Raw genomic sequence first — 24,234 nt, forward strand, 5'->3', positions numbered from 1 at the left:
TGTGCCCATTTTGTAAACACCTCAAAATGTTTAATGTGCTTAGGCCATTGTTTCATGTAAGCTTGGAAGAAGCTTCCTCAGCAAGGAGGTATCAACACACAAACATCTGAGAGGAGTATCTCTAATATCCAAATGTCTTTGATCCTCCAGAAATCAGTATGTAAGCAGGAGCTGGTTAAAGATTAGAATTAGATGTTTTACAGAAGATCTGTGCTCGATACGTGCCTAAATTCAGAGAAAGACACTCGTGGGCCGTAATTTGCATTATTTACTCCCGATCCTCACCCCCTTCTTGTAATTCCATTTTATTACTCATTGGAAGCATCGAAAGTCTCCTAATGGAGAGTTGCCAGATGTCAAATGTAGTGGAACATGCTCCAAGCATATGTATATATTTATGCTTGTGAATATATGCACACAGAGAAAATAAATCACTGGAAGGATACATCTCATTCCACAGGAAAGCTCTGACCAGGTGGGTGGGAGCTAATAACATTCACTAGCCCCTAAGCACTACGTCCAGTGATTCGATGTACATCAATCTATGTGTGATGTGAATACACTCAACCTGAGAGCCGGTGTGCAGTACAAATGAGTATTTCTCTTTAATAAAAGGATAGATTTCTGTGTGTTTATATGTTTAATACAGTAATGATGCAGCATTGTCCAATTACAAATTATTATGGCAAGCGAGCAATCTTTATTTTGGAAAGGGTGAGAATTTAGTTATGACTTTAATTTTTCAGTACGGAAGAAAACCTTCAAGTCTGTCCACAGTGTGAAGTTCTTAGATCCTGGAAAAATGCTTATGATAGAGATAGGACAAGCCTAATCTGTACTTACCTCTGCTTCAGACAGCAGCAGTGACAATCCTGCCTGCCTTGTCAAGTTTCAAGAACTTGCAATCCTTAATTTAAACACTTGAGAGATCTATGGAGCCTGTCAGTCTGGTTAATTAAGCTCTGTCTTCTTTTACCCCTCCTCCCCACCCAAACAAAATCTGGCTTTTTTTTAAAAGGCCACTTAAGACTTTATCTACTGATTAAGCAAACAGGTTCCAGCCTAAGTAGAATGATCTTAGAAGACTTAAGCAGAATAGTTCTTGCTATTAAAGAGAATACAATTTAAAATCTTCTCGTGGAAGTGTCATACATAGGTTGGCCTTAGCACCTTCAGCTTTCCTCTTTCTGAACTAATTAAAGAAACATCAGGTAATCCAGGGCAAAAAAAACATGATACGTGTATTAGAATATATGTCAGTAATTAATTTTTAACATAGATATATTTCATGTAAGAAAATGTGATACTTCAAAGTTGGTAGTATTAGTTCTTTCTCAACCACAGGAACCGGGTTTCTGACAGTTTTTTTAGTAGGAGAATTTGTGAATGAGAAACTTAATACCCTATGGGAAAAATAAGGTTAGAAGATTAAAGATCTCTAACATCCTTATGAAAACCTATGAATGTTTAAAATATAAAAGAAAGTTTATATTCACTAATATAGAACAGTAAAGAAAACATACAGCAAAAATCAACACAACATTGTGAAACAATTAGCCTCCAATTAAAAAATAAATTTAAAAAAATCACATAAACAAGAACAAATAAAAAATGAGAAAACACGTGGAGCCTACCAACTGCCAAATATTAATTTGAAAGTGAAAGTGTTAGTTGCTGGGTCATGTCTGACTCTTTACAACCCTGTGGATTGTAGCCCACCAGGCTGCTCTGTTCATGAAATTCTCCAGGCAAGGATACTGGAGTGGGTTGCCATTCCCTTCTCCAGGGGATCTTACCAACCCAGGGAACGAGCCTGGGTCTCCTGCATTGACGGTGAATTCTTTACTGTCTGAGCTACCAGGGAAGCCCTAAATATTGATTTATATATATTACATTAATGTTCATGAATATTGTTTAAGCAATTTCAATTTACCTTTCTTTGATGATCTTTCATCTCTATTTCAAAATATAAATTTTTGGTTTTGTTGCAGATAGTATTTATAATAGCAGATATTTCCCCCGTTTCTATGTTTGTCAATATTTAATGACTACCTGACTTTAAAATCTGAAGCCCATGTTTCCTGTGTCCTATTATAGTCCTAGAGACAAAGTGACTTCACTCTGTTTCAGATTAAGGTCCTTTCTCTCCTCCCCAATCAAAAAAAGTAGTTGTCATAGCTGAGTTACTTCAGGCCAAAACATTCTGTCAAGCTCTCTCAAACATCTCAGTTTTTCCTACATATATCATAAGGGAACAGAGAAGGCAATGGCATCCCACTCTAGTACTCTTGCCTGGAAAATCCCATGGATGGAGGAGCCTGGTAGACTGCAGTCCATGGGGTCGCTAAGAGTCGGACATGACTGAGCGACTTCCCTTTCACTTTTCACTTTCATGCATTGGAGAAGGAAATGGCAACCCACTCCAGTGTTCTTGCCTGGAGAATCCCAGGGATGGGGAGCCTGGTGGGCTGCCATCTATGGGGTCGCACAGAGTTGGACACGACTGAAGTGACTTAGCAGCATCATCAGGGAATAAGTGTGTATCTTCTCTCACAGTGACCTTTATCCCAAGGCTCTACTTCTAAAAGTCTTATTCTATTTGGCTATTTGCTTTATTGATTTTGTCTTGATTCCAATCTTTCCTCATTTTCTAATTATCAATAGAGATGACTTACAGTTCATAAATATAAGAATTTAAATTCTTAAGGATGGAAAATGACATATTGGACTAAACAGCATGTGTTGAATCTTGAAAGTTTTAGTTCTCAGATGTGTCCGACTCTTTGTGACCCCGTGGACTGTAAGCCTCCAGGCTTCTCTGTCCATGGCATTCTCCGGGCAAGACTACTGGACTGGATTGCATTTCCTTTTCCATGGAATCTTCCCGATGCAGGGATTGAACCATGTCTCCTGCATTGCAGGCAGATTCTTTACTGTCCGAGCCATAGGTTTACTAAGCTTTCTATCAAGGTAAACATGATTTGGGAGGGATTGCTGAACATAAAAATTTAATGATTCTGAAATAACTAAGAGGACTCCTCTTCCTAATTTAAAATCTGAATTATAACAACAAGTTTAGGCAAAAGTGAAAATAAAGTTTATTGACCAGGGCTTTACCACAGATATCTACAAGGAGGTGTTTGCTTCTCCCTCCAACCCTCGTTGGTCACCTCTAGATGACTAAACCAACAACCAGGATTCACTGAACAGGCATATAAGGCTTAGAATTTTAACATAGGTCTATTTGCAGCAGTTTGAAACAAACTTATTGGTAGCAGACACATCTCAGATGATGTTAAACCGTAAACTTGTTTATGTGTGCCCAAACCATTTTCATATTCACCTTGCCTTTTAACCTGCTTTCACTAGGGGCAGATATTTCTAACTACTTACTCTTTAGTTGATAGACGTTAATGTAAGGTATCAGTAAATCATCAATTAGCAGTGATTCTACCAAATGTTGCTGTTGTTCAGTCGCAAAGTTGTGTCCGACTCTTTGTGACCCCATGGATTGCAGCACGCCAACCTTCCCTCTCCTTCACTCAAACTCATGTCCAATGAGTCATTGCATGACACCATCCAACTGTCTCATTCTTTGTCATTCCCTTCTCTTCCTGACCTCAGTCTTTCCCAGCATCAGAGTCGTTTCCAACGATTCACCCCTTCGCATCAGGTGGCAAAAATATGGCAGCTTCAGCTTCAGCATCAGTACTTCCAATGAATATTCTGGGCTGGTTTCCTTTAGGATTGACTGGTTTGATGTCCTTGCAGTCCAAGGGACTCTCAAGAGTCTTCTCCAGCACCACAATTCAAAAGCATCAATTCTTGGGTGCTCAGACTTCTTTATAGTCCAACTCTCACATCCATACATGACTACTGGGAAAACCACGGCTTTGACTATAGGGACCTTGTTGGCAAAGTCATGTCTCTGCTTTTTAACACACTGTCTAGGTTTCTCATGTTTTCTTCCAAGGAGCAAGCATCTTAATTTCATGGCTGCGCTCACTGTCCCCAGTGATTTGGTAGCCCAAGAAAGTAAAATCTGCCAGTTTCCATTTTTCCCCATGTAATTGCCATGAAGGGATTGGACCAAATGCCATGATTTTAGTTTTTTGAATGTTAAGTTACAATAGCAGTAATGAGGTAATTTCTGAGGCTAGATCCACCACAACTGAGGTTGGTCCAGACAAATCAGTGTGTTGAAATACAGCCACTATAAACTCTTTTCCATGCATTTAAAAAATAAACAGATTTCAGCACTGTTCACAGAGAGAGTGACAGTGATGTACAGTTACTATATTTGCCATTTTTGACAGCTTAATATTAAAATAGGCCTTGAATTTGTGATTCAACCTTAGTCTTCTCAGAGTGCTCAGTCACTCAGTCATGTCCAACTCTTTGTGACTCCAGAGACTATAGCCCACCAGACTCCTCTGTCCATGGAATTTTCCAGGCAAGAATATTGGAGTAGCTTCCGATTTCTTATTCCAGGGGATCTTCCCAACCAAGGGATTGAAACTGTGTCTCATGCATCTCCTCCATTGGCAGGCAAGTGCTTTACCACTAGCGCCACCTGGGAAGTTTTAAAACAAATTTCCAGCAGCAATATTTTCACCACATTCTCAAGCCAATTCCAAACTTTATTCTTGAATTAAATTGTGTTTGATAGGGACACAATATTGTTGCTAAACCTCTAGTCACACACCCCAAAGAATTGTTTTAACTGGTCCTTTTTTTCTAGTCTTTTTTAATTCACCATTTGTTCTTCAGAATATATATACTATTCAATTGTTTATTCTGTATCCTTGAAAAGCATTGTTTTCTCACCAAGTTTCTTTTTAATTAATCTAATTTTTTTTCCTTCCTTGAAAAAATGTGTCTTCCCAACTAATATCTTAAATAACTCATGCTTTTTCATTTATCAAACATGCTATATCTCAAAACTAAGCAGAAACAGAATAAACATATCCCTGATTAATCAATCATTCTGTGACCCATATCATACCTACTCACGAATGGTTTTCTTGTTTTCTCTAAAACATAGCTTCATTTAAGTGAAAGAAAGTTTGTAAATAGAAATTTCATAAGTACCTATGTTTCTCTACTTAAAAATAATTAATTGGTGGTATTAGTTAGGAATATTTTACCTACAGCGTTGGAAAAAGTCAACTAAGAAAGGCTTAAGTAATAAAGATGTAAAATTATCTCCCATTGCAAGAAGCATAGAAGAGCAAGTTGAGATGCAGCTGTTCAGTGATGCCATCAGGGATCCAGGGTCTTTACATTTTTCTTTTCTACTATCCTTAGTACATCGACTCATGCACATCTTATTGCCAAACCTCACAGAGACAGAATGGTTGCTGAAGCTCCATTCAGCATGTTGAGATCAAGGTAGGAAAAAGGAAGGAGAGTATACAGCAATAAGATCTGTCTCTTTTATTAAGAAATTTAAGAACAAGCAGATTTCTTTTTAAAAGTATGTGACATGATTACTTCTACTCATAAGGCAGGCTGAGAAAAATACATTAACTGTCACTGACTCTGTATTGACAAAAGAGATTGAAAGTGAAGTTGGCCTAGCTAATCAAAACACCCTTCCACAGTAGTATTAAAAAGTAATTTAATAATTAATCTGTCAGAAATATCACAAAATGTAAGTTTCCTTAAATAGAATTCATTATTATAAGATAATGTATTTTATAGTACAAATTTGTTATAAAAATGATGCATTTTAAGTGCCTTAAATAAAATTTATTATTATAAAGAGTAGTACATTTTTATAATACAATGTACATCTTTACTTATTACCTCACAACTGATGATTTTGCAGTGACAGAAACTTATGTTAATCTTAGTCTAGTCTATATATGGGGCTTCCCTGATGGCTCAGATGGTAAAGAATCTGCCTGCATTGTGGGAGACCTGGGTTCGAACCCTGGGTTGAGAAGATCTCCAGGAAAGGAAATGGCAACCCACTCCAGTATTCTTACCTGAAGAATCCCAGGAACAGAGGAATCTGGCAGGCTACAGTCCTTGGGGTCACAAAGAGTTGGACGTGACTAAGCACAGTCTACATATGTTATATTAAAGTAAAAATTAATAATTATGAATATGCAGATACATGAAAGCCAAAACAGGGAGTAGAAAGGGAGTACTACAGAAGAGCTTCAATTTAGCAGTCAGTCAGAATTAAAGCATTGAGTTTTAAAAATATGCAAAGATACCAAAGGAGACTTTAAAGCTTTCACAAAATTTAGTCAACCTAGTAGATTATTTAAATATATTGATTATCAATGATGCATTCCAACTTTGTATAGGCCAGATTTGAATGTAAATGTTTTGAAGGTAGTAATTAGTGCCTAAATTTTGTAAGAATAAAAGAACCCTTTGCTCCAATGGACTCTGTGAGTTAGCATCATTTTTCTTAAGATGATTTCTTAGTAATCTTCATTGTTCATACTCCTTGGCTTATTTAGAGCATCTCTGCTATTGAGTAATCCACTAAATCACTTTAATTTGTATTTAGTGCCTTTTGAGATCATTGTTACATTATTTTCTTGATATTGAGACTTTTTTCATTTTCTTTTAACATAAATCCAGAGTCTAAGAGAATCAATAAAATAGGTACTGATACTAGAATAACAACATACAGATACAAAAGCAACTTAAAAAATAAAACTTTTCATGTGTGAAATTTGAGGGTTGTTGCTATTTGCTGGGTTTAATCAATTTCAAAATCAGAATTACTTGATTGCATGACACTTGGACCATGATGGAAATGTCCAGATGATAAATAGGAAGAAATTACTAGGGGCGTGTGTGGTGCATGCATATGTTCCTCATTTATTGATCATTTTCAGATAAACTCATTAGTTCTGTTCTAACTCAAATTTATCACTTGAGATTTGAAATAACCAATCACCAATCATATACCCACTTCTAAAATGCTAAAAGATTTGTATGTGCAGCTTTCTATTATTATCATTATTATCTATTATTATATCAAACTAAATGTGAGCTAAGTTGTATCAGATGACTCTTGGTGAAGGTAAAGTAGAAAATTCACTGGAGTTTTCAATGTTCACTAGGGTATCATGTATCACCTTAGAATCTAATAAAGCTCTTTCCACATTTATAAAACATTTTGCTTCCTTTGGGGAATTTAACCAATTAATAAAATCACACTATCTCCAAGACTTTTCCTGGGAATATGACTTATGATAATTATATATAAGTGTTAGTATTTTTTTTGCATAAAAATCACACTTCGGTTTCTATTGTTAATCATCCTCATGCTCCATTAAAAGTGGGAGACACCTGAATACATCTTCAAAGAATCAAAGAACCTTAGAAGGAATAGGAAGTGAGTTGGGAAGAATGGATTGCAGTTACAAACAGTACTAAAAGGTAATCATTTCAGGTGACACTCCAAATATAAACGGATAGAATTTGAAATGGGAAGGAAGAGAAGCAGATGGGGAGTAGATAGTGCCCAGGTTGAGAACATTAAATGATTGGAAGCCACTTTAACAGTAATAAAAATTAAAGCAGATCGAATATAGAGGAACAGGTAAAGGTAACAAAACTTATTGATGTGAAGTTCAGTTCAGTTCAGTCACTCAGTCATGTCTGACTCTTTGCGACCCCATGAATCGCAGCACGCCAGGCCTCCCTGTCCATCACCAACTCCCGGAGTTCACCCAGACTCACATCCATCAAGTCAGTGATGCCATCCAGCCATCTCATCCTCTGTCGTCCTCTTCTCCTCTTGCCCCCAATCCCTCCCAGCATCAGAGTCTTTTCCAATGAGTCAACTCTTCACATTAGGTGGCCAAAGTACTGGAGTTTCAGCTTTAGCATCATTCCTTCCAAAGAAATCCAAGGGCTGATCTCCTTCAGAATGGACTGGTGAGAAGAGCTAGGGCTAAAAAAGACTAGTGTTGATTTTTAATTTCAGAAGACCTACTAAAAATGAATGAAACCAGTCAAGAGATACAGATTTATGTGTCTAAAAATCTCTATGTGCTAAACTACTTTCTAGGCAATATAAAAAAATTTGCAGTCTCTGTCTTCCCTTTTCATGATTAATGTGCTGTGCTTGGTTGCTCAGTTGTGTCTGACTCTTTGCGAACCCATGGACTGTACCCCTCCAGGCTTCTCTGTCCATGGAGATTCTCCAGGCAAGAGTACTGGAGTGGGTTGACATGCCCTTCTCTAGGGGATCTTCACAACCCAGGGATCAAACCAAGGTCCCCTGCATTGCAGGAGGATTCTTTACTGTCTGAACCACCAGGGAAACTCTCCATGATTAAAATTTTCTCTAATATTGCCTTGTAAAGCATATTTTTTTAGAAGATTCAAGCTTTGGTTTTTGTTTTGTTTTTTTTCAACCTGATACTTAAGCCAGGAAGAATATGGCAAGCAAAGTTCCTTAAGTTTTGGTACACTTGTGTCTACATCAGTTCAGTTCAGTTTAGTCACTCGGTTGTGTCTGACTCGTTGCGACCCCATGAACTGCAGCATGCCAGGCCTCCCTGTCCATCACCAACTCCCAGAGTTCACTCAGACTCACGTCCATCGAGTCAGTGATGCCATCCAGCCATCTCATCCTCTGTCATCCCCTTTTCCTCCTGCCCCCAATCCCTCCCAGCATCAGAGTCTTTTCCAATGAGTCAACTCTTCGCATGAGGTGGCCAAAGTACTGGAGTTTCAGCTTTAGCATCATTCCCTCCAAAGAAATCCCAGGGCTGATCTCCTTCAGAATGGACTGGTTGGATCTCCTTGCAGTCCAAGGGACCCTCAAGAGTCTTCTCCAACACCACAGTTCAAAGGCATCAATTCTTCAGAGCTCAGATTTCTTCACAGTCCAACTCTCACATCCATACATGACCACAGGAAAAACCATAGCCTTGACTAGACGGACCTTTGTTGGCAAAGTAATGTCTCTGTTTTTCAATATGTTATCTAGGTTGGTCATAACTTTCCTTCCAAGGAGTAAGCGTCTTTTAATTTCATGGCTGCAGTCACCATCTGCAGTGATTTTGGAGCCCAGAAAAATAAAGTCTGACACTGTTTCCTCTGTTTCCCCATCTATTTGCCATGAAGTGATGGGACCAGATGCCATGATCTTAGTTTTCTGAACGTTGAACTTTAAGCCAACTTTTTCACTCTCCACTTTCACTTTCATCAAGAGGATTTTTAGTTCCTCTTCACTTTCTGCCATATGGGTGATATCATCTGCATATCTGAGGTTATTGATATTTCTCCCGGCAATCTTGATTCCATCTTGTGCTTCTTCTAGCCCGGCATTTCTCATGATGTACTCTGCATATAAGTTAAATAAGCAAGGTGACAATATACAGCCTTGACGTACTCCTTTTCCTATTCGGAACCAGGCTGTTGTTCCATGTCCAGTTCTAACTGTTGCTTCCTGACCTGCATATAGGTTTCTCAAGAGGCAGGTCAGGTGGTCTGGTATTCCCATCTCTTTCAGAATTTTCCATAGTTTATTGTGATCCACACAGTCAAAGGCTTTGGCATAGTCAATAAAGCAGAAATAGATGTTTTTCTGGAACTCTCTTGCTTTTTCCATGATCCAGCGGATGTTGGCAATTTGATCTCTGGTTCCTCTGCCTTTTCTAAAACCAGCACATACCACCTAGGTAATTGGGAAAGATAGATCAAGAGGAGAGTTACAGTCTAGGAAAGAAAGGAAGAACATTTAAAAGTGTGCAAGTAAAATAATTAGCTGAACACCTGCCACATTAATAATGATAAACCAAATTTAAATATAGAGAACAGTACAAGTTGCTAGTGTTCCCCCTCATGGACTCTCCTTGGATTTTTCTGATAAGCTTGGAAAGGCAAGGCTCTTAAGGAAGAACTCAGGAAATAGCCATACATAATTTTGATTTTCCAAGTGGGTCTATAGAACACAGAGAGAAAGCGAGCAATAAATCAAACTCACCTCAATAATGGCTTTGAATAGGTCAAATGGGTTGTAATTGACATGTAATAAACTATCTAGTTAAGGTGTTCAATTTTACAAGTTTTGGCAGATGTGTATGCCTGAGAAACCATTACCACAATCAAGAAAGTGGAAGTATCAATCATTCCTCATGACACTTAATAATCACTCCCTCCCAAACTTTATCATCCCCAGGTGTCTGTGTGTATGATTTCTGGCATGATAGATTAATTTTGATAGCCTAAATTTTTTTTATAAATGGAATCATACAACCGATGTTTGATTTTGTTTGATTTCTTTCACTCAGAAAAGTTGTGAGTTTGATCCATGTTGTTGCACAGGTTCATTTCTTTTTATTGTTGAACAAACATCATTGCATCACGAGTCGACTGTCCTTTCACCTATTGATGGACATGTCAGTAGTTTCTAGTTTGGCACTATTATAGCTAAAGCTGTTGCAAACAATGTGCCATGTACTTAGTTGTGTCTGACTCTTTATAACTCCATGGACCAGCATGCCAGGCACTTCAGTCCCTGGGATTCTCCAGGCAAGAATACTGGAGTGGGTTGCCATTTCCTTCTCCAGGGCATCTTCTCAACTCAGGAATTGAAGCCATGTCTCTTGTGTCTTCTGCATTGCAGGTGGATTCTTTAATCACTGAGTCATTGGAGAACACTAATGTACAAGTATTTGATTGGACATAGGTTTTTATTTCTCTTGGGCAAATATCTACGAGGGAATGACTGGATCATATGATAATATATTAAATTTTTAAATAAAATGTCAAATTGGTTTTCACTATCCTTGTACAAATTTACATTCTTGCCAATTTATACTCTGTAAGAATTCCAATTGCTTCATAATCTCATGAATCCTTGGTATGGCCATTCTTTTTAGCATTGGTCATTTTCATGTATCAATATATAGTGCTATCACATTGTGCTTTTAATTTTCATTTTCCTGATAATTAAAGATGTTGAATATCTTTACTTACATTATTTTATCATCTGTGTATCTTCTTTGGTAACATTTTCATCCAAACTTTTGTCTAAATTTTTGAGTTATTTATATTCTTATTATTGGACTTTAAGAGTTCTCTCTATAGTCTAGATATGAATTTTTTTATCAGGTAGATGCTTTCCAAATATTTTCTTTCAGCCTCTGTCTTATTTTTCATTCTCTTAACAATGTCTTTCAAAGAGCAGATCTTTTTCATTGCAATGAAGTCCAATTTATCATTGTTTTTAATGAATTATGTTTTCATTGTCATATTTTAGAACTATTTGCCTAATCCAAAGTTAGAAATATCTCTCCTGTTTTCTTCTAGAGCTTTTGCAGTTTTAGGTTTATAGTTCATTTTAAATTAATTTTTGTGTATGGTACAAGGTATGGATTGGAGCTCACATTTTTGCATATGAATATCCAATTTTTTTAGCACCATGTGTTTAAAAGAATATATTTTCTTGTCTAAATTGCCTTATCATTTTTCTCAAAATTGAGCTCTTTTTAAAGTTTTGGTGCTATTAATAAATTAACCTGTATAATTTCATTGATATATTTGTATTTTTCTGTATCACTATAACACTTTCTGTATTATGATGGCTTTATAAAAAGCCTGAATTCCCTATTGTTAGTCTTATGACTTCGATTTTCTTCTTTAAAATTGTTTTGACTATTCTGAATCCTTAGAATTTCCATTTAAACTTTAAAATCAGGTTACCAACTTCTGTAAAAACACTTAGTAATATTTGAATTGGATATGGACTCACCAGATCAATTCACCCAAATTCAGATCTTAATATTATGTCTCCTGACTCATAAATATGATGCATCTCTCCAATTATTTAATTCTTCTTTAATTTCTTTCAGCACTAATTTATAGTTTTCAGTGTTCATGTCTTGTACATAATTTTGTCAGGTTTACTATTAAGTATTTCAATTTTTAGTTATTATTAATGGTAATTTAAATTTTTTACTTTTGATTGTGTTTAGTATATAGGAGTACTGTTGATTCTTGTATGTCAGTCTTGTGCCCTGCAACCATTTTAAACTATCATAATAGTTTTATTAACATGTTGCTATATTTTATCAAATTTCTAAATAGAAGAGCATGTTGTCTATGAATAAGTGTTTAGATTTCTTAAACGTTTGTGAGTTCACTTTAAATATAGGATAGAAACTTCCTTTCAAAGTTAAATTAAAGTCATAATAGTGAACATTGAGGTCATGGTGCTGATCTTAGGGAAAATGCCTTCCATCTTTCATCATTAAGCTGATGTTAGTTGGGAGTTTTTGGTAGATGACCTTGAACAGGTTGAGAATGTTCCTTGTATTCCTAGTTTGTTGGGAGTTTTTATTAGAAATGAATGTTGCAGTTTGTCAAATGCTTTTTCTACATTGATTGGATGGCAATCCATTCTTAAATAATGTTGAATTGGGTTTGTTCAGTTTTTATTTAGAATATTCGCATCTATGATCATGACGGATGTTTTTCTGTACTTTTGTGTGTGTATGTGTGTGTGTATTTTATTGTGGTGTTGGAGAAGACTCTTGGGAGTTCCTTGGGCTGCAAGGAGATCCAACCAGTCCATCCTAAAGGACATCAGTCCTGGGTGTTGGAAGGACTGATGTTGAAGCTGAAACTCCCGTACTTCAACCACCTGATGCAAAAAGCTGACTCGTTTGAAAAGACCCTGATGCTGGGAAAGGTTGAGGGCAGAAGGAGAAGGGGACGACAGAGGATGAGATGGTTGTGGGTTTGGGTAGACTCCGACAGTTGGTGATGGATAGGGAGGCCTGGTGTGCCGCGATTCATGGGGTCACAAACAGTTGGACAAGACTGAGTGACTGAACTGAACTGAACTGTGGAGGTACAGGTCAGCAGTGGACCGCCATAGGGACAGGGGCCTTGGATACAGCAGACTTGGGTGTTGCATAAGCCCTCTTAGAGCTTCTCTTGTGGCTCAGCTGGTAAAGAATCTGCCTGCAATGCGGGAGACCTGGGTTCAATCCCTGGGTTGGGAAGATCCCCTGGAGAAGTAAAAGGCTACCCACTCCAGTGTTCTGGCCTGGAGAATTCCATGGACTGTATAGTCCATGGCATCACAAAGAGTTGGACACAGCTGAGTGACTTTCACTTCACTCTTGGAGTAGGTCACCATTAACCCCACCATACAGCTGCCAGACCTTACACAGGACTAGGAAAAAGACTCTTGGAGAGCACAAACAGAATCTTGTGTGCACCAGGACCCAGGAGAAAGGAGCAGTGACCCCACAAGAGACTGACCCAGACTCGACTGTGAGTGTCCAGGAGTCTCCAGTGGAGGCGTGGGTTGGTGGGGGCCTGCTGCAGGGTTGGGGGCAATGAGTGTAGCAGTACATGCATGGGACCCTCTGAAGGAAGTCACCATTATCTTCATTACCTCCACCATAGTTTCAGTTCAGTCACTCAGTCCTGTCCGACTCTTTGCGACCCCATGAATCGCAGCACGCCAGGCCTCCCTGTTCATCACCAACTCCCAGAGTTCACTCAGACTCACGTCCATCGAGTCAGTGATGCCATCCAGCCATCTCATCCTCTGTCGTCCCCTTCTCCTCTTGCCCCCAATCCCTCCCAGCATCAGAGTCTTTTCCAATGAGTCAACTCTTCTCATGAGGTGGCCAAAGTACTGGAGTTGCAGCTTTAGCATCAAGCCTTCCAAAGAAATCCCAGGGCTGATCTCCTTCAGAATGGACTGGTTGGATCTCCTTGCAGTCCAAGGGACTCTCAAGAGTCTTCTCCAACACCACAGTTCAAAAGCATCAATTCTTTGGCGCTCAGCCTTCTTCACAGTCCAACTCTCACATCCATACATGACCACAGGAAAAACCATAGCCTTGACTAGACGGACCTTTGTTGGCAAAGTAGTATCTCTGCTTTTCAATATGCTATCTAGGTTGGTCATAACTTTTCTTCCAAGGAGTAAGCATCTTTTAATTTCACGGCTGCAGTCACAATTTGCAGTGATTTTGGAGCCCAAAAAAATAAAGTAGGGCAAAGTTTGGGGCCACCATAGTTTGGCCCCAGGTAAATAGCATGGAGGGAACACAGTTCTACCCATCAACAGAAAATTGGATTAAAGATATATTGAGCATGGCCCCACCCATCAGAACAAGATCCAGTTTCCCCCTTAGTCAGTCAGGAAGCTTCCATAAACTACTTATCCTTCTGCATCAGAGGTCAGACAGACTGAAAACCACAATCACAGAAAACTAACCAATCTAATCACACAGACCACAGCCTTGTCTCACTCAGTGAAACTATGAGCCATGCCATGTAGGGCCACCCAAGATGGATGAATCATGGTGGAGAGTTCTGACAAAATATGGTCCATTGGAGAAAGGAATGGCAAACCACTTCAGTATTCTTGCCTTAAGAACCCCATGAACAGTATGAATAGGCAAAAAGATTGGACACTGAAAGACCCCAGGTCAATAGGTGCCCAATATGCTATTGGAGATCAGTGGACAAATAACTCCAGAAAGAATTAAGAGACATAGCCAAAGCAAAAACAACACCCGGTTGTGGATGTGACTGGTGATGGAAGCAAGGTCCAATGCTGTAAAGAGCAGTACTGCATAGGAACCTGGAATGTTAAGTCCATGAATCAAGGCAGATTGGAAGTGGTCAAACAGGAGATGACAAGAGTGAACGTAGGCATTTTAGGAATCAGCGAACTAAAATGGACTGGAATGGGTGAATTTAACTCAGATGACCATGGTATCTACTACTGTGGGCAAGAATCCCTTACAAGAAATAAAGTAGCCAGTATAGTAAACAAAAGAGTCCAAAATGCAGTACTTGGATGCAATCTCAAAAACGACAGAATGATCTCTGTTCATTTCCAAGGCAAACCATTCAATATCACGATAATCCAAGTCTATGCCCTGACCAGTAATGCTGAGGAAGCTGAAGTTGAACGATTCTATGAAGACCTACAAGACCTTCTGGAATTAACACCCAAAAAGGTTTCCTTTTCATTATAGGGCAGTGGAATGCAAAAGTAGAAAGTCAAGAAACACCTGGAGTAACAGGCAAATTTGGCCTTGGAATACAGGGCAAAGGCTCATAGAGTTTTGCCAAGAGATTGCACTGGTCATAGCAAATACCCTCTTTGGAAACAGACTGGTCCCAAATAGGGAAAGGAATATGTCAAGGCTGTATACTGTCACCCTGCTTATTTAACTTATATGCAGAGTACATCATGAGAAATGCTGGGTTGGATGAAGCATAAGCTGGAATCAATATTGCCAGAAGAAATATCAATAACCTCAGATATGCAGATGACACCACCCTTATGGCAGAAAGCAAAAAAACTAAAGAGCCTCTTGGTGAAAGTGGAAGAGGAGAGTGAAAAAGTTGGCTTAAAACTCACCATTTAAAAAATGAAGATCATGGCATCCAGTCCCATCACTGCATGGCAAATAAATGAGGAAGCAAGTGGAAACAGTGTCTGACTTTATTGTTTGGGGCTCCAAAATCACTACAGATGGTGACTGCAGCCATGAAATTAAAAGACGCTTACTCCTTGGAAGGAAAGTTATGACCAACCTAGATAGCATATTCAAAAGCAGAGACATTACTTTGCCAACAAAGGTCCATCTAGTCAAGGCTATGGTTTTTCCAGTGGTCATGTATGGATGTGAGAGTTGGACTGTGAAGAAAGCTGAGCTCTGAAGAATTGATGCTTTTGAACTGTGGTATTGGAGAAGACTCTTGAAAGTCCCTTGGACTGCAAGGACATCCAACCAGTCCATTCTAAATGAGATCAGTCCTGGGTGTTTATTGAAAGGACTGATTTGAAGCTGAAACTCCAATAATTTGGCCACCTGATAGGAAGAGCTGACTCATTGGAAAAGACCCTGATGCTGGGAAAGATTGAGGGCAGGAGGAGAAGATGATGACAGAGGATGAGATGGCTGGATGGCATCACCAACTCAATGGACATGAGTTTAGGTAGGCTCCAGAAGTTGTTGATGGACAGGGAAGCCTGGGGTGCTTCAGTTCAAGGGGTGGCAAAGATTTGGACACAACTGAGTGACTGAACTGAACTGAACTGAGTTATCATTTTTGATGCTCTTGATTTATTTGTCTAGATCCACATTCCCATCACATTTTATCTCCTTTCTTCCTAAGAAACTTTGAGATTTCTTCTGTTGTGGACCTGCTGGTGAATGAATTCTTTCTGCTATTTTTATGTCTATAAAAGTTTTTATTTTGACTTTATTTTTGAAATATATATTTCTTAGGTATAGAATTCTAAATTAACAGGTCTTGGGAGATGTTTTGTACTTCAAAGAGGAACTTTAGTACTTCAAAGATGTTTTTCCTATCTTCTTACTTGTGTTGTTTCTGGTGAGAAACTTCTCTTTGTCCTTGCTTTTTTGCATGTAACATGTCCTTTTACTTCTGTATGCTTTTAAGATTTCCTGTTTATTACTAGTTTTAAGAAATTTTGATTTTGATTTTCATGTAATTCTCTTTACCTTTCTTGTTTCTGGGGTTCATTGAGCTTCTTGCATTTATTGGTTTATAGTTTTAATCAAATTTGAAAAATTATTGTGTACCATTTCTTAAAATATTTTCTTTCCTTTCACCTTTTTTGAACTCAGTTGCATGTACAATAGGCTGCTTGAAATTGCTACTCAACTGTTGATGAGCTATTCATTTTTTAAAACTGGGGTTTCTTTTGTTTCATTGTGGAACGTTTCTGTTGCTATGCCCTCTGGCTCACTAATGTTTTTTTTTTTCTGTAATTTTCATTTGACTCCATCCAGTTTAGTTTTCATCTCAAACAGTTTTAATTTCTAGCAGTTTGATTTCCATATCTCTACTTTTTGTTTAAACATGAAGAATACAGCTATAATAGTGGTTTTAATGTTTCTGTCCTTCTCTGCTAATTTTGACATTTATGTCAGTTCTGGATCAGTTACAAATGACTAGTTTTACTCTTTGTTATGTGTCTTGTTTTGTTTGTTTGTTTTCATTTTTTGCATGCCTGGTAATTTGAGGTTGGATACTATATAGGATGAATTTAAGATTTTTGAATGCTGAACATTTCCTATTCCTTTAAATATTTTTGAGCTTTCTTTAAAAAGTATAGTTATTTAGAAATAGCTTGATACCATTGGGTCTGCCTTTTAAGATTTGTTTGGCAGAGCAGAAGAAATGCTAGTTTGGGTCTAATTAATTCCCACTACAGAAGTAAGACTTTTCTGAGTATTCTAATTAATGCCCATGCATTGTTATGAGGCTCTTCAGTCTGCTGATAGGAATAGGCCCTATTTTCAACTTTGAAAGTTTGTTTCCTTGCCCTCCTACAAGTTGATTTGAAATTTTAAAGTGTATCTTTTGTGTCCAAATCTATCAAGAGAGAAGTTTCTGTGTTAGTAATAAAATAAAGTGTTCTTGGCCTGCTTATCCTTAATATCTGTGAAGCCCACATACTATTCATATAAATAATAAAAGTTTTATATAGATCTAATGAACTCCTAAATACACTTAAATATACTGTATTATAATCATCTATCTTGATAAATAAGCCTGCATAAAAATCTGAAAGCCCAAGTTTAAAAGTGTTTATCAAAGTTCTCAGAATTCAGGGGACTTCCCTGGTGATCTAGTGGCTAAGATTCTGAGCTCCCAATGCAGAGGGTCTGGGTTTAATCCTTGGTCGGGGAACTAGACCCAGAACTAAAGATTCTGCATGCCAGGCTTCCCTGGTGGTCCAGTAGTTAAGAATTCTCCTGGCAGTGCAAGGAACATGGGTTAAACCCCTCATCCGGGAGGATCTCACGTTTCGAGAAGCAACTAGGCCTGTGTACCACAGCTAGTGGGCTAGTGCTCTAGAGCTTGGGAGATGAACTACTGAAGCCCGCTTGCCCTAGAGCCCATCTTCTGCCACAAGAGAAGCCATGGCAATGAAAAGCCTATGCACCACAACTACAGAGGGGCCCCCAGTAGGCTCGACTAGAGAAAGCCCAATAGCAACAAAGACCCAACACTGCCAAAATAAATAAACCTTAAAAAAAAAAATTCCTGCATGCCACAATGAAGATCGAAGATCCCATGTACTACATTAAGACCTGGTATAGCCAAATAAATACATTTTTTTAAAGATCTCAGAATTCATTGCAGGGATGTGATGGCTGAGTGAGGAGAATCAACCCTCAGTCCTTCGACTCTGCCCAGTTGTTCTTCTCTACCACTCCACGTCTCCCACTCCTGTTTCTTCCAACCCTGGACGTTGCCTTATCCAGCAAGGAGTTTCATGCACAAGTGTTTGCGGCCAACCTACATCAAACTGTGCATATCCTCTGCAGGCGGCAACGCTTTGGAGGCTCCTCTGGTTTGGAGGTGCATAAACAAAAGCTTCACAGGTGGCTCAGTGGGTTGGAATCTGCCTGCAATACAGGAGACACAGGCAGACACGAGTTCGATTGCTGTCTGGGGAAGATCCTTGGGGGAGGGCATGGCAGCCCACTCCAGTATTTTTGCCTGGAGAATCCTATGAAGAGAGGGCTAAAGTCCTGAGCCTGTTGGGCTAAAGTCCATGGGGTCATAAAGAGTCAGACACGACTGAGCACACTTGGGAAGGCTTCTTCTCCAGCTTTAAAATTCTAAGAATCTCTAACATAGTGACAGTGGGTCTTTCATTTTCCAGTACAAGTGTTTACTATCTCTCATAAATACAAGCTTGGCTTCCATGATGAAAATCAATCTTTCCTTTCTAAATTATTTACCAGCCCGACTATCATACTTACATGGCAATTTTGATCACACTCTTAAATATTATTTAAGTCATTTCTGTTTTAGAGAATAATAATTTTTTTTTTTAACTTTTAAGGGGCACAGTTATAAAACCTTCACCTGATGCCTGCCTGCATGTGTGTGCACTCAGTCCTATCCGATTCTTTGCAACCCCATGGACTATAGCTCACCAGGGTCCTCTGCCCATGGGATTTCCCAGGCAAGAATACTGGAGTGGATTGCCATTTCTTTCTCCAGGGGATTTTCCTGACCCAGGGATTGAACCCGCATCTCCTGCGTCTCCTGCACTGGCAGGAGGATTTTTTACCACTACACCACCTGGGAAGCCCACTCACCTTAATGACACATCATCTTTTAGAGGTTCCCAGCTGCCATTGAATGTACTTAATGCAAGAATGATGGGAAGAAAGGAGGCCTTTTTGTTACTTTCCATAAAGGAAGCAAAATGGAGATTGTAGAGGTTAAAGGGAAGCCAGATGTATGATTTATTTAGTTTTATTCTGAACCTAACCTCACTGAAACAGGTTTTATAGATTTGTCTCCGTGACTTATATTACGAATACTCACCTTCTTTTTTTCCTCTGAATGCCAGAGTACCATCTCCCTGTGCCTTTAACAAGTATGCATTAGTCACATTAGTCACCTGTTCAAAGGAACCAGCACACTCTGTTTTCCTCCTTGTCCTTAATGAGTCAGAAAGCTTGCTTCCACAGCATTGAGTTCCTTCTCCTCAGCTCCTCAAAAAGGTTGCCTAATGGTAAAACATTTTAATTTGTCCTCTTTAAGTAATTTGTAATTTTAAGTTTAGCCTTCAGGCCTCTCTATTTATCATGGCTGAATTCTGCTCTTCTTGTTGCAAGGAAGGTTTTCTACTGTTTCATTTTTCCATCTTTCTTAAAAATAATATTGTTCTATAAAGCATCTAGTGTTCTCACTGGCCAAATGGAAAGAATCTCACATCACCCCAAAACACATTCTTCCCAGTAGAAAGTATATAAATGGACTCTAAGCAACATCACACCTTTACCTATATGTGATTTCCTTTAAATGTATTCTACCTCTTTCATATAGTCACCTGCCATTTTTACTATATTGCAGTCAGAAGGTTTAAAGGCATTCCTTTTAAACATCTTGAAAGTTTTCCATTGATAAGAAAAGGTAGTGAAAGCACTTTTAAGTGAACAGTAACACACACATCACAAATCAGGCATTTTGATACCATCTAGGTTCACGCCATGTGGTATAGGAACTCCAGTGATTGTCATTTAGCTGGGATTCTAAACTGTGTAGAAGGGCTATGGGGAGAATTCAAGAAGTGTTGTTACAGTTATGGACTAGGTCATAGGTTGTATTGTGTGTATATGTGTGTACATGCAAAGAGTGTGTGTGTGAGTGACAGAGAATGAAAGTGATTTAAATGCAAAATATTTAACCATGGCTTATTTGCAGAAATAAACCAGGAAAAAATTGCAAATGTTTGTTAATTAAAGAAAATTTCTTTTATAAGGATGCCGCATAATTAGCTATTCATTTACAGTGTATTTTTGAAAGAAATTAGTTCACCTTTCCCAGGGAGAACACTTTATGTTCTCCATTCTATTTCACTTGGTTTAAAAGACCACAGAAATTGATACCAATGAGAGGTGAAGGTAGGCACACACCAGCAGCAAAGATTACTGTCTGAAGATCGAACAGGAGAGAAATGGATTTGAAATCAAAGACCTGACATTGATCAAGTCTTTGTTAGTCTAGGACAAGGGTTTACACACATCTTCTCATTTTCCCTCCGGGTCTGAGTGCAGCATGAGGTAAAAGGAAACGATGCCAGATTGTGAGGGTGGAGGAGAGGAACATCCACATCTCTGCAGAGTTAACCATGCATCTGGTGTCTCTGCTCTGCCCTTTTCTTCAAAGAGAAGAAAGGCAGATCTAGCAGTGCTGACCAAGAGTTTGAAGACTTTAAAGTTTTCCATGGTTTCAGTAATCCTGAACAGCGTAGATGTACTTTGTAGACATATCTTAAAATAGGAAAAGAGTACAGAAAAGAATGGATTGAGTGGTGCTGATTACATTTCATTAAGCTGTAAAGGCAAGTTGTTACATGTTTTTCTTCCTCTGTGTTTCTGTTCTCTTCCTAGTAGTATATATAAGTAAGTAGGGGCTTGGATACACATGGACGAAAAAAGAAAATCCAGTTTAAAATGGTGCAATATATGTTTAAGGGTACTGGGAAAAATGTGTTTTATATAGGGGGTTGGGTTTCCCAGGTGGTGCTAGTGATAAAGAACCTGCCTGCCAGTGCAGGAGACAAGAGATGCAGGTTCAGTGCCTGGGCCAAGAAGATCCCCTGGAGGAGGGCATGACAACTAGCTCCACTCTTCTTGCCTGAGGGAGCCTGTTGGGCTACAGTCCATAGAGTTGCAGAGAGTTGGACATGACTGAGGAGATTTAGCATGCATGCATATAGGGAGTTAAATGGGCAGCATTTGGAATTGTTGCACGAAGGGGGAATTCTTCCAGGGCCCGAAACTAGGCTCTTGTCTAACACTCAGAAATGAGTTGTCCGAGGAGACACGTGTGCTGACAAAGCAAGAGATTTTATTGGGAAAGGGCACCTGGGTGGAAAGCAGTAGGTGTAAAGTAGGGGAAGGGAACCCAGGAGAACAGCTGTGTCACATGGCTTGCAGTCTCGGGTTTTATGGTGATGGGATTACTTTCCTGGTGGGCCTTAGCCAATCATTCTGACTCAGAGTCCTTCCTGGGTGTGCACACCTTATTCAGCCAAGATGGATGCCAGAGAGAAGGATTCTGGGAGATGGTCAGACATGTGATATCTCCTTATGACCTTTTTCGAACTCTTCTGGTTGGTGGAGGCTTATAGTTCCATATTCCTTACCAGGACCTCCTGTCATAAAACAAGTCATGCAGATGGTTACTACAGTGCCTGGCCAGGGTGGGCAGTTTCAGTCAATGTGCTTCCACGAACAAAATGTTATGCCATGATTGCAAAAATGATATACATTCCTTCTGATTTTCATAAAAGTATTTTCTGGATCATTATTCTATTTCTAATCATTATACATTCCTATCATCAAGATTATGTGGATGGAGAAGATGATGCCAACAGGATGGGTCATCCATTAAAGAATGTAATTTGGGAGAAAGTAAAAAAATTCCTGAAACAAAACATTTCATATCCACGTTGAGTGCTTTGCTCTTACACACAATGGGCCAATGGGAGAAATAATGTCATGAGTAGTCAGAGCACACTAATCTGGAAAGATTGAGATATATTTTATCTATGGAGAAAGGACATTAATCTTTATCTAAAAAATGTTGTGTTGGCAAGTTTATATTTTTCCCTAGAATATTTAGAGGAAAAGAGAAGTATCAACCACATTCTTTAAACACAGCCATAGGCCAGCTCTGCAAATGAGCAACTCCAATGTGAAAACACTTTCAAAGTTCTAAATGAGTTGTCCCTGTGGTAATAAAGAGGGGACATTTTACAGTATGACAGTATGTAAGACAGCATTGTCAGCTGTAGTTATTTAAAGCACGAGGCCTGTAACAGGAAAATAATGACTTTAATAAAATTTACTATTGACTTTGTAGGCTAAAATCTTTCTGTCATCAGGAATACAGAAAAACAACCTGTCTGAAAACCCTTCAATTAAATATATTCCTTTAATATTTCAAAGCAACTTGATTTTTTTAAAAAATATACACCCTACTTCAAAAGACACTGTAGTAGGGTGGAAATTAGTATTTTTAATAGAAAGTTGGTATTGCTTACATAAGGAAAAAATCGGTAATGACCTATGACACTGTCAACTGAAAGCAACATTTGAGGAAACTGCAAAAGCAGTTAATGCAATTCCTTGAAATGCTGTATAAAGCTGTGTCACAAATGAATGATTTATAAATTACCTAAAGTCCTTCTCCTCCAGAGGATATCTTTTAATCATGCAGTACAGCTTCTCAGTAAGAACACCAGAGAACTTACCGGGTCTACATGACAATCTACAGCATGTTAACGAGGTTGGGGTTATTTCTGAAAACTAGGGAAAATAGGAAAACATATGTCCTGATTTTACTCTCCAGCCAATTTGATTAAATGTGGTGTAGACTGCTTATAGTGTGTAAGCAAGGTCATGCCCGTTCTGTGAAAAGTGGAAGAAATTCCATTCCTTTAATGTTTTACATAGTTAAAATAAACTGTGGTAAAAAGTTTCCCAACAGTGTATGACAGCTCAATTTAGAGGTGAAGCCTTTTAATAAAACCTCATGAAATGAATACTTTGGTTTATGCACTCTGTTTGTGTTTCCCACTGGAGTGCTTAGCATTATGAAGCTGTGGTTACTTGCTTTACTATTGCAGAATAGCATCATGAAAGGAGAGACCGAAGCTTTGTATCAGAAAATATCCAGAGTGAGTAGAAATGCTGATGGAGGAACCTTAATTTAGAGCTAAGCTGCTTTCCTATTTGCTTTTAACATGCTATTGTAAAGTATATTGGCTTGAATTACAGGATATTATTTAGACAAAGGGAAAAATCCACAGGGGGTTTTACACATTAACCTATAGCTTATTTAAGGGGAAATTATGAACCTCAGAATTATATACTAGTAATCTTTTTTCTAAGCTTTAATAAGAACTGTACGCCAAAGCTTGCTTTTCTGAATTAAGTATATATGTTGGTATTATTTGGAAGAGGGAGAAAGCAAAGGAAAGAATAAAAAGCAGTTCGTTTATAGAAAGATTCTACAACCGACCCGCCATGTGGAGACAGAATTCTACTTTAGTACCATCTAGGATCCCAAAAACAATTCTTAGGGGACCTGGTATGGTGCCTTAAACCAATTAATGTTCAGTACATTCCCACTAGCAGACATAAGTCTTTTCAAGAGCAGTATTAATTCTCATCCTCTTTCTTTCTAGCTGTGCTCGCTGGCTTACTCTGGAACTGTCCCTCATGTAAGGAAGGAGCTCAGGAAGCTGGTCCATTGTCCACTGACCATTCTGACCCTTACCTCTCCTAGACTTCCTGAATATTTGACCCGACTACAACTACTGTAAGATTTTATTGGATACTTTATTTTACATATGTGAATGTGGGAAGAGTATTTTTGAGCATGACATGCACATATATGTAAATTATATGGACGCTTATACAGTGTGAGTCTCCAGATCTCCTGGGGAAATGTGGTTACCTTATAAAACACGTCAGTTGATTTTGACCATGTAAGTTGCAATTGGTAAGGTACATCCTAGAATAGATAGGTAACTGCTATTCTCTGCTGGCTTATTAGCTTTCCACTTGTACCCTGTGGGTGGTAGTATTCATTGTTTGTTTTTTTATTTTTCCCTCTGATAATATTTAATACTTTGGGAATATAAATTGATAGCCAAACTACTAAGTTAGGAAAACAACAATCTGTTCCTTAGCTATTCTG

At 38.5% G+C, this 24,234-nt stretch overlaps 1 long non-coding RNA gene across 2 annotated transcripts in view; it reads left to right on the top strand.

Moving 5' to 3' along the window:
* Positions 1-24,234, top strand: part of LOC147372620 (uncharacterized) — a 50,197-nt gene that overhangs the window by 2,068 nt on the left and 23,895 nt on the right. For both annotated transcript variants that reach the window (XR_015164892.1, XR_015164893.1), the window contains exon 2: positions 23,720-23,853. This is a non-coding gene — a long non-coding RNA (uncharacterized LOC147372620). The remainder of the gene's footprint in view (positions 1-23,719; positions 23,854-24,234) is intronic.

This window comes from Bos grunniens, chromosome 5, assembly GCF_055505025.1.
Source record: "Bos grunniens cultivar Pamir isolate PY7600 chromosome 5, Bosgru_T2T1.0, whole genome shotgun sequence".
NCBI classification, from domain to species: Eukaryota; Metazoa; Chordata; class Mammalia; order Artiodactyla; family Bovidae; genus Bos; species Bos grunniens.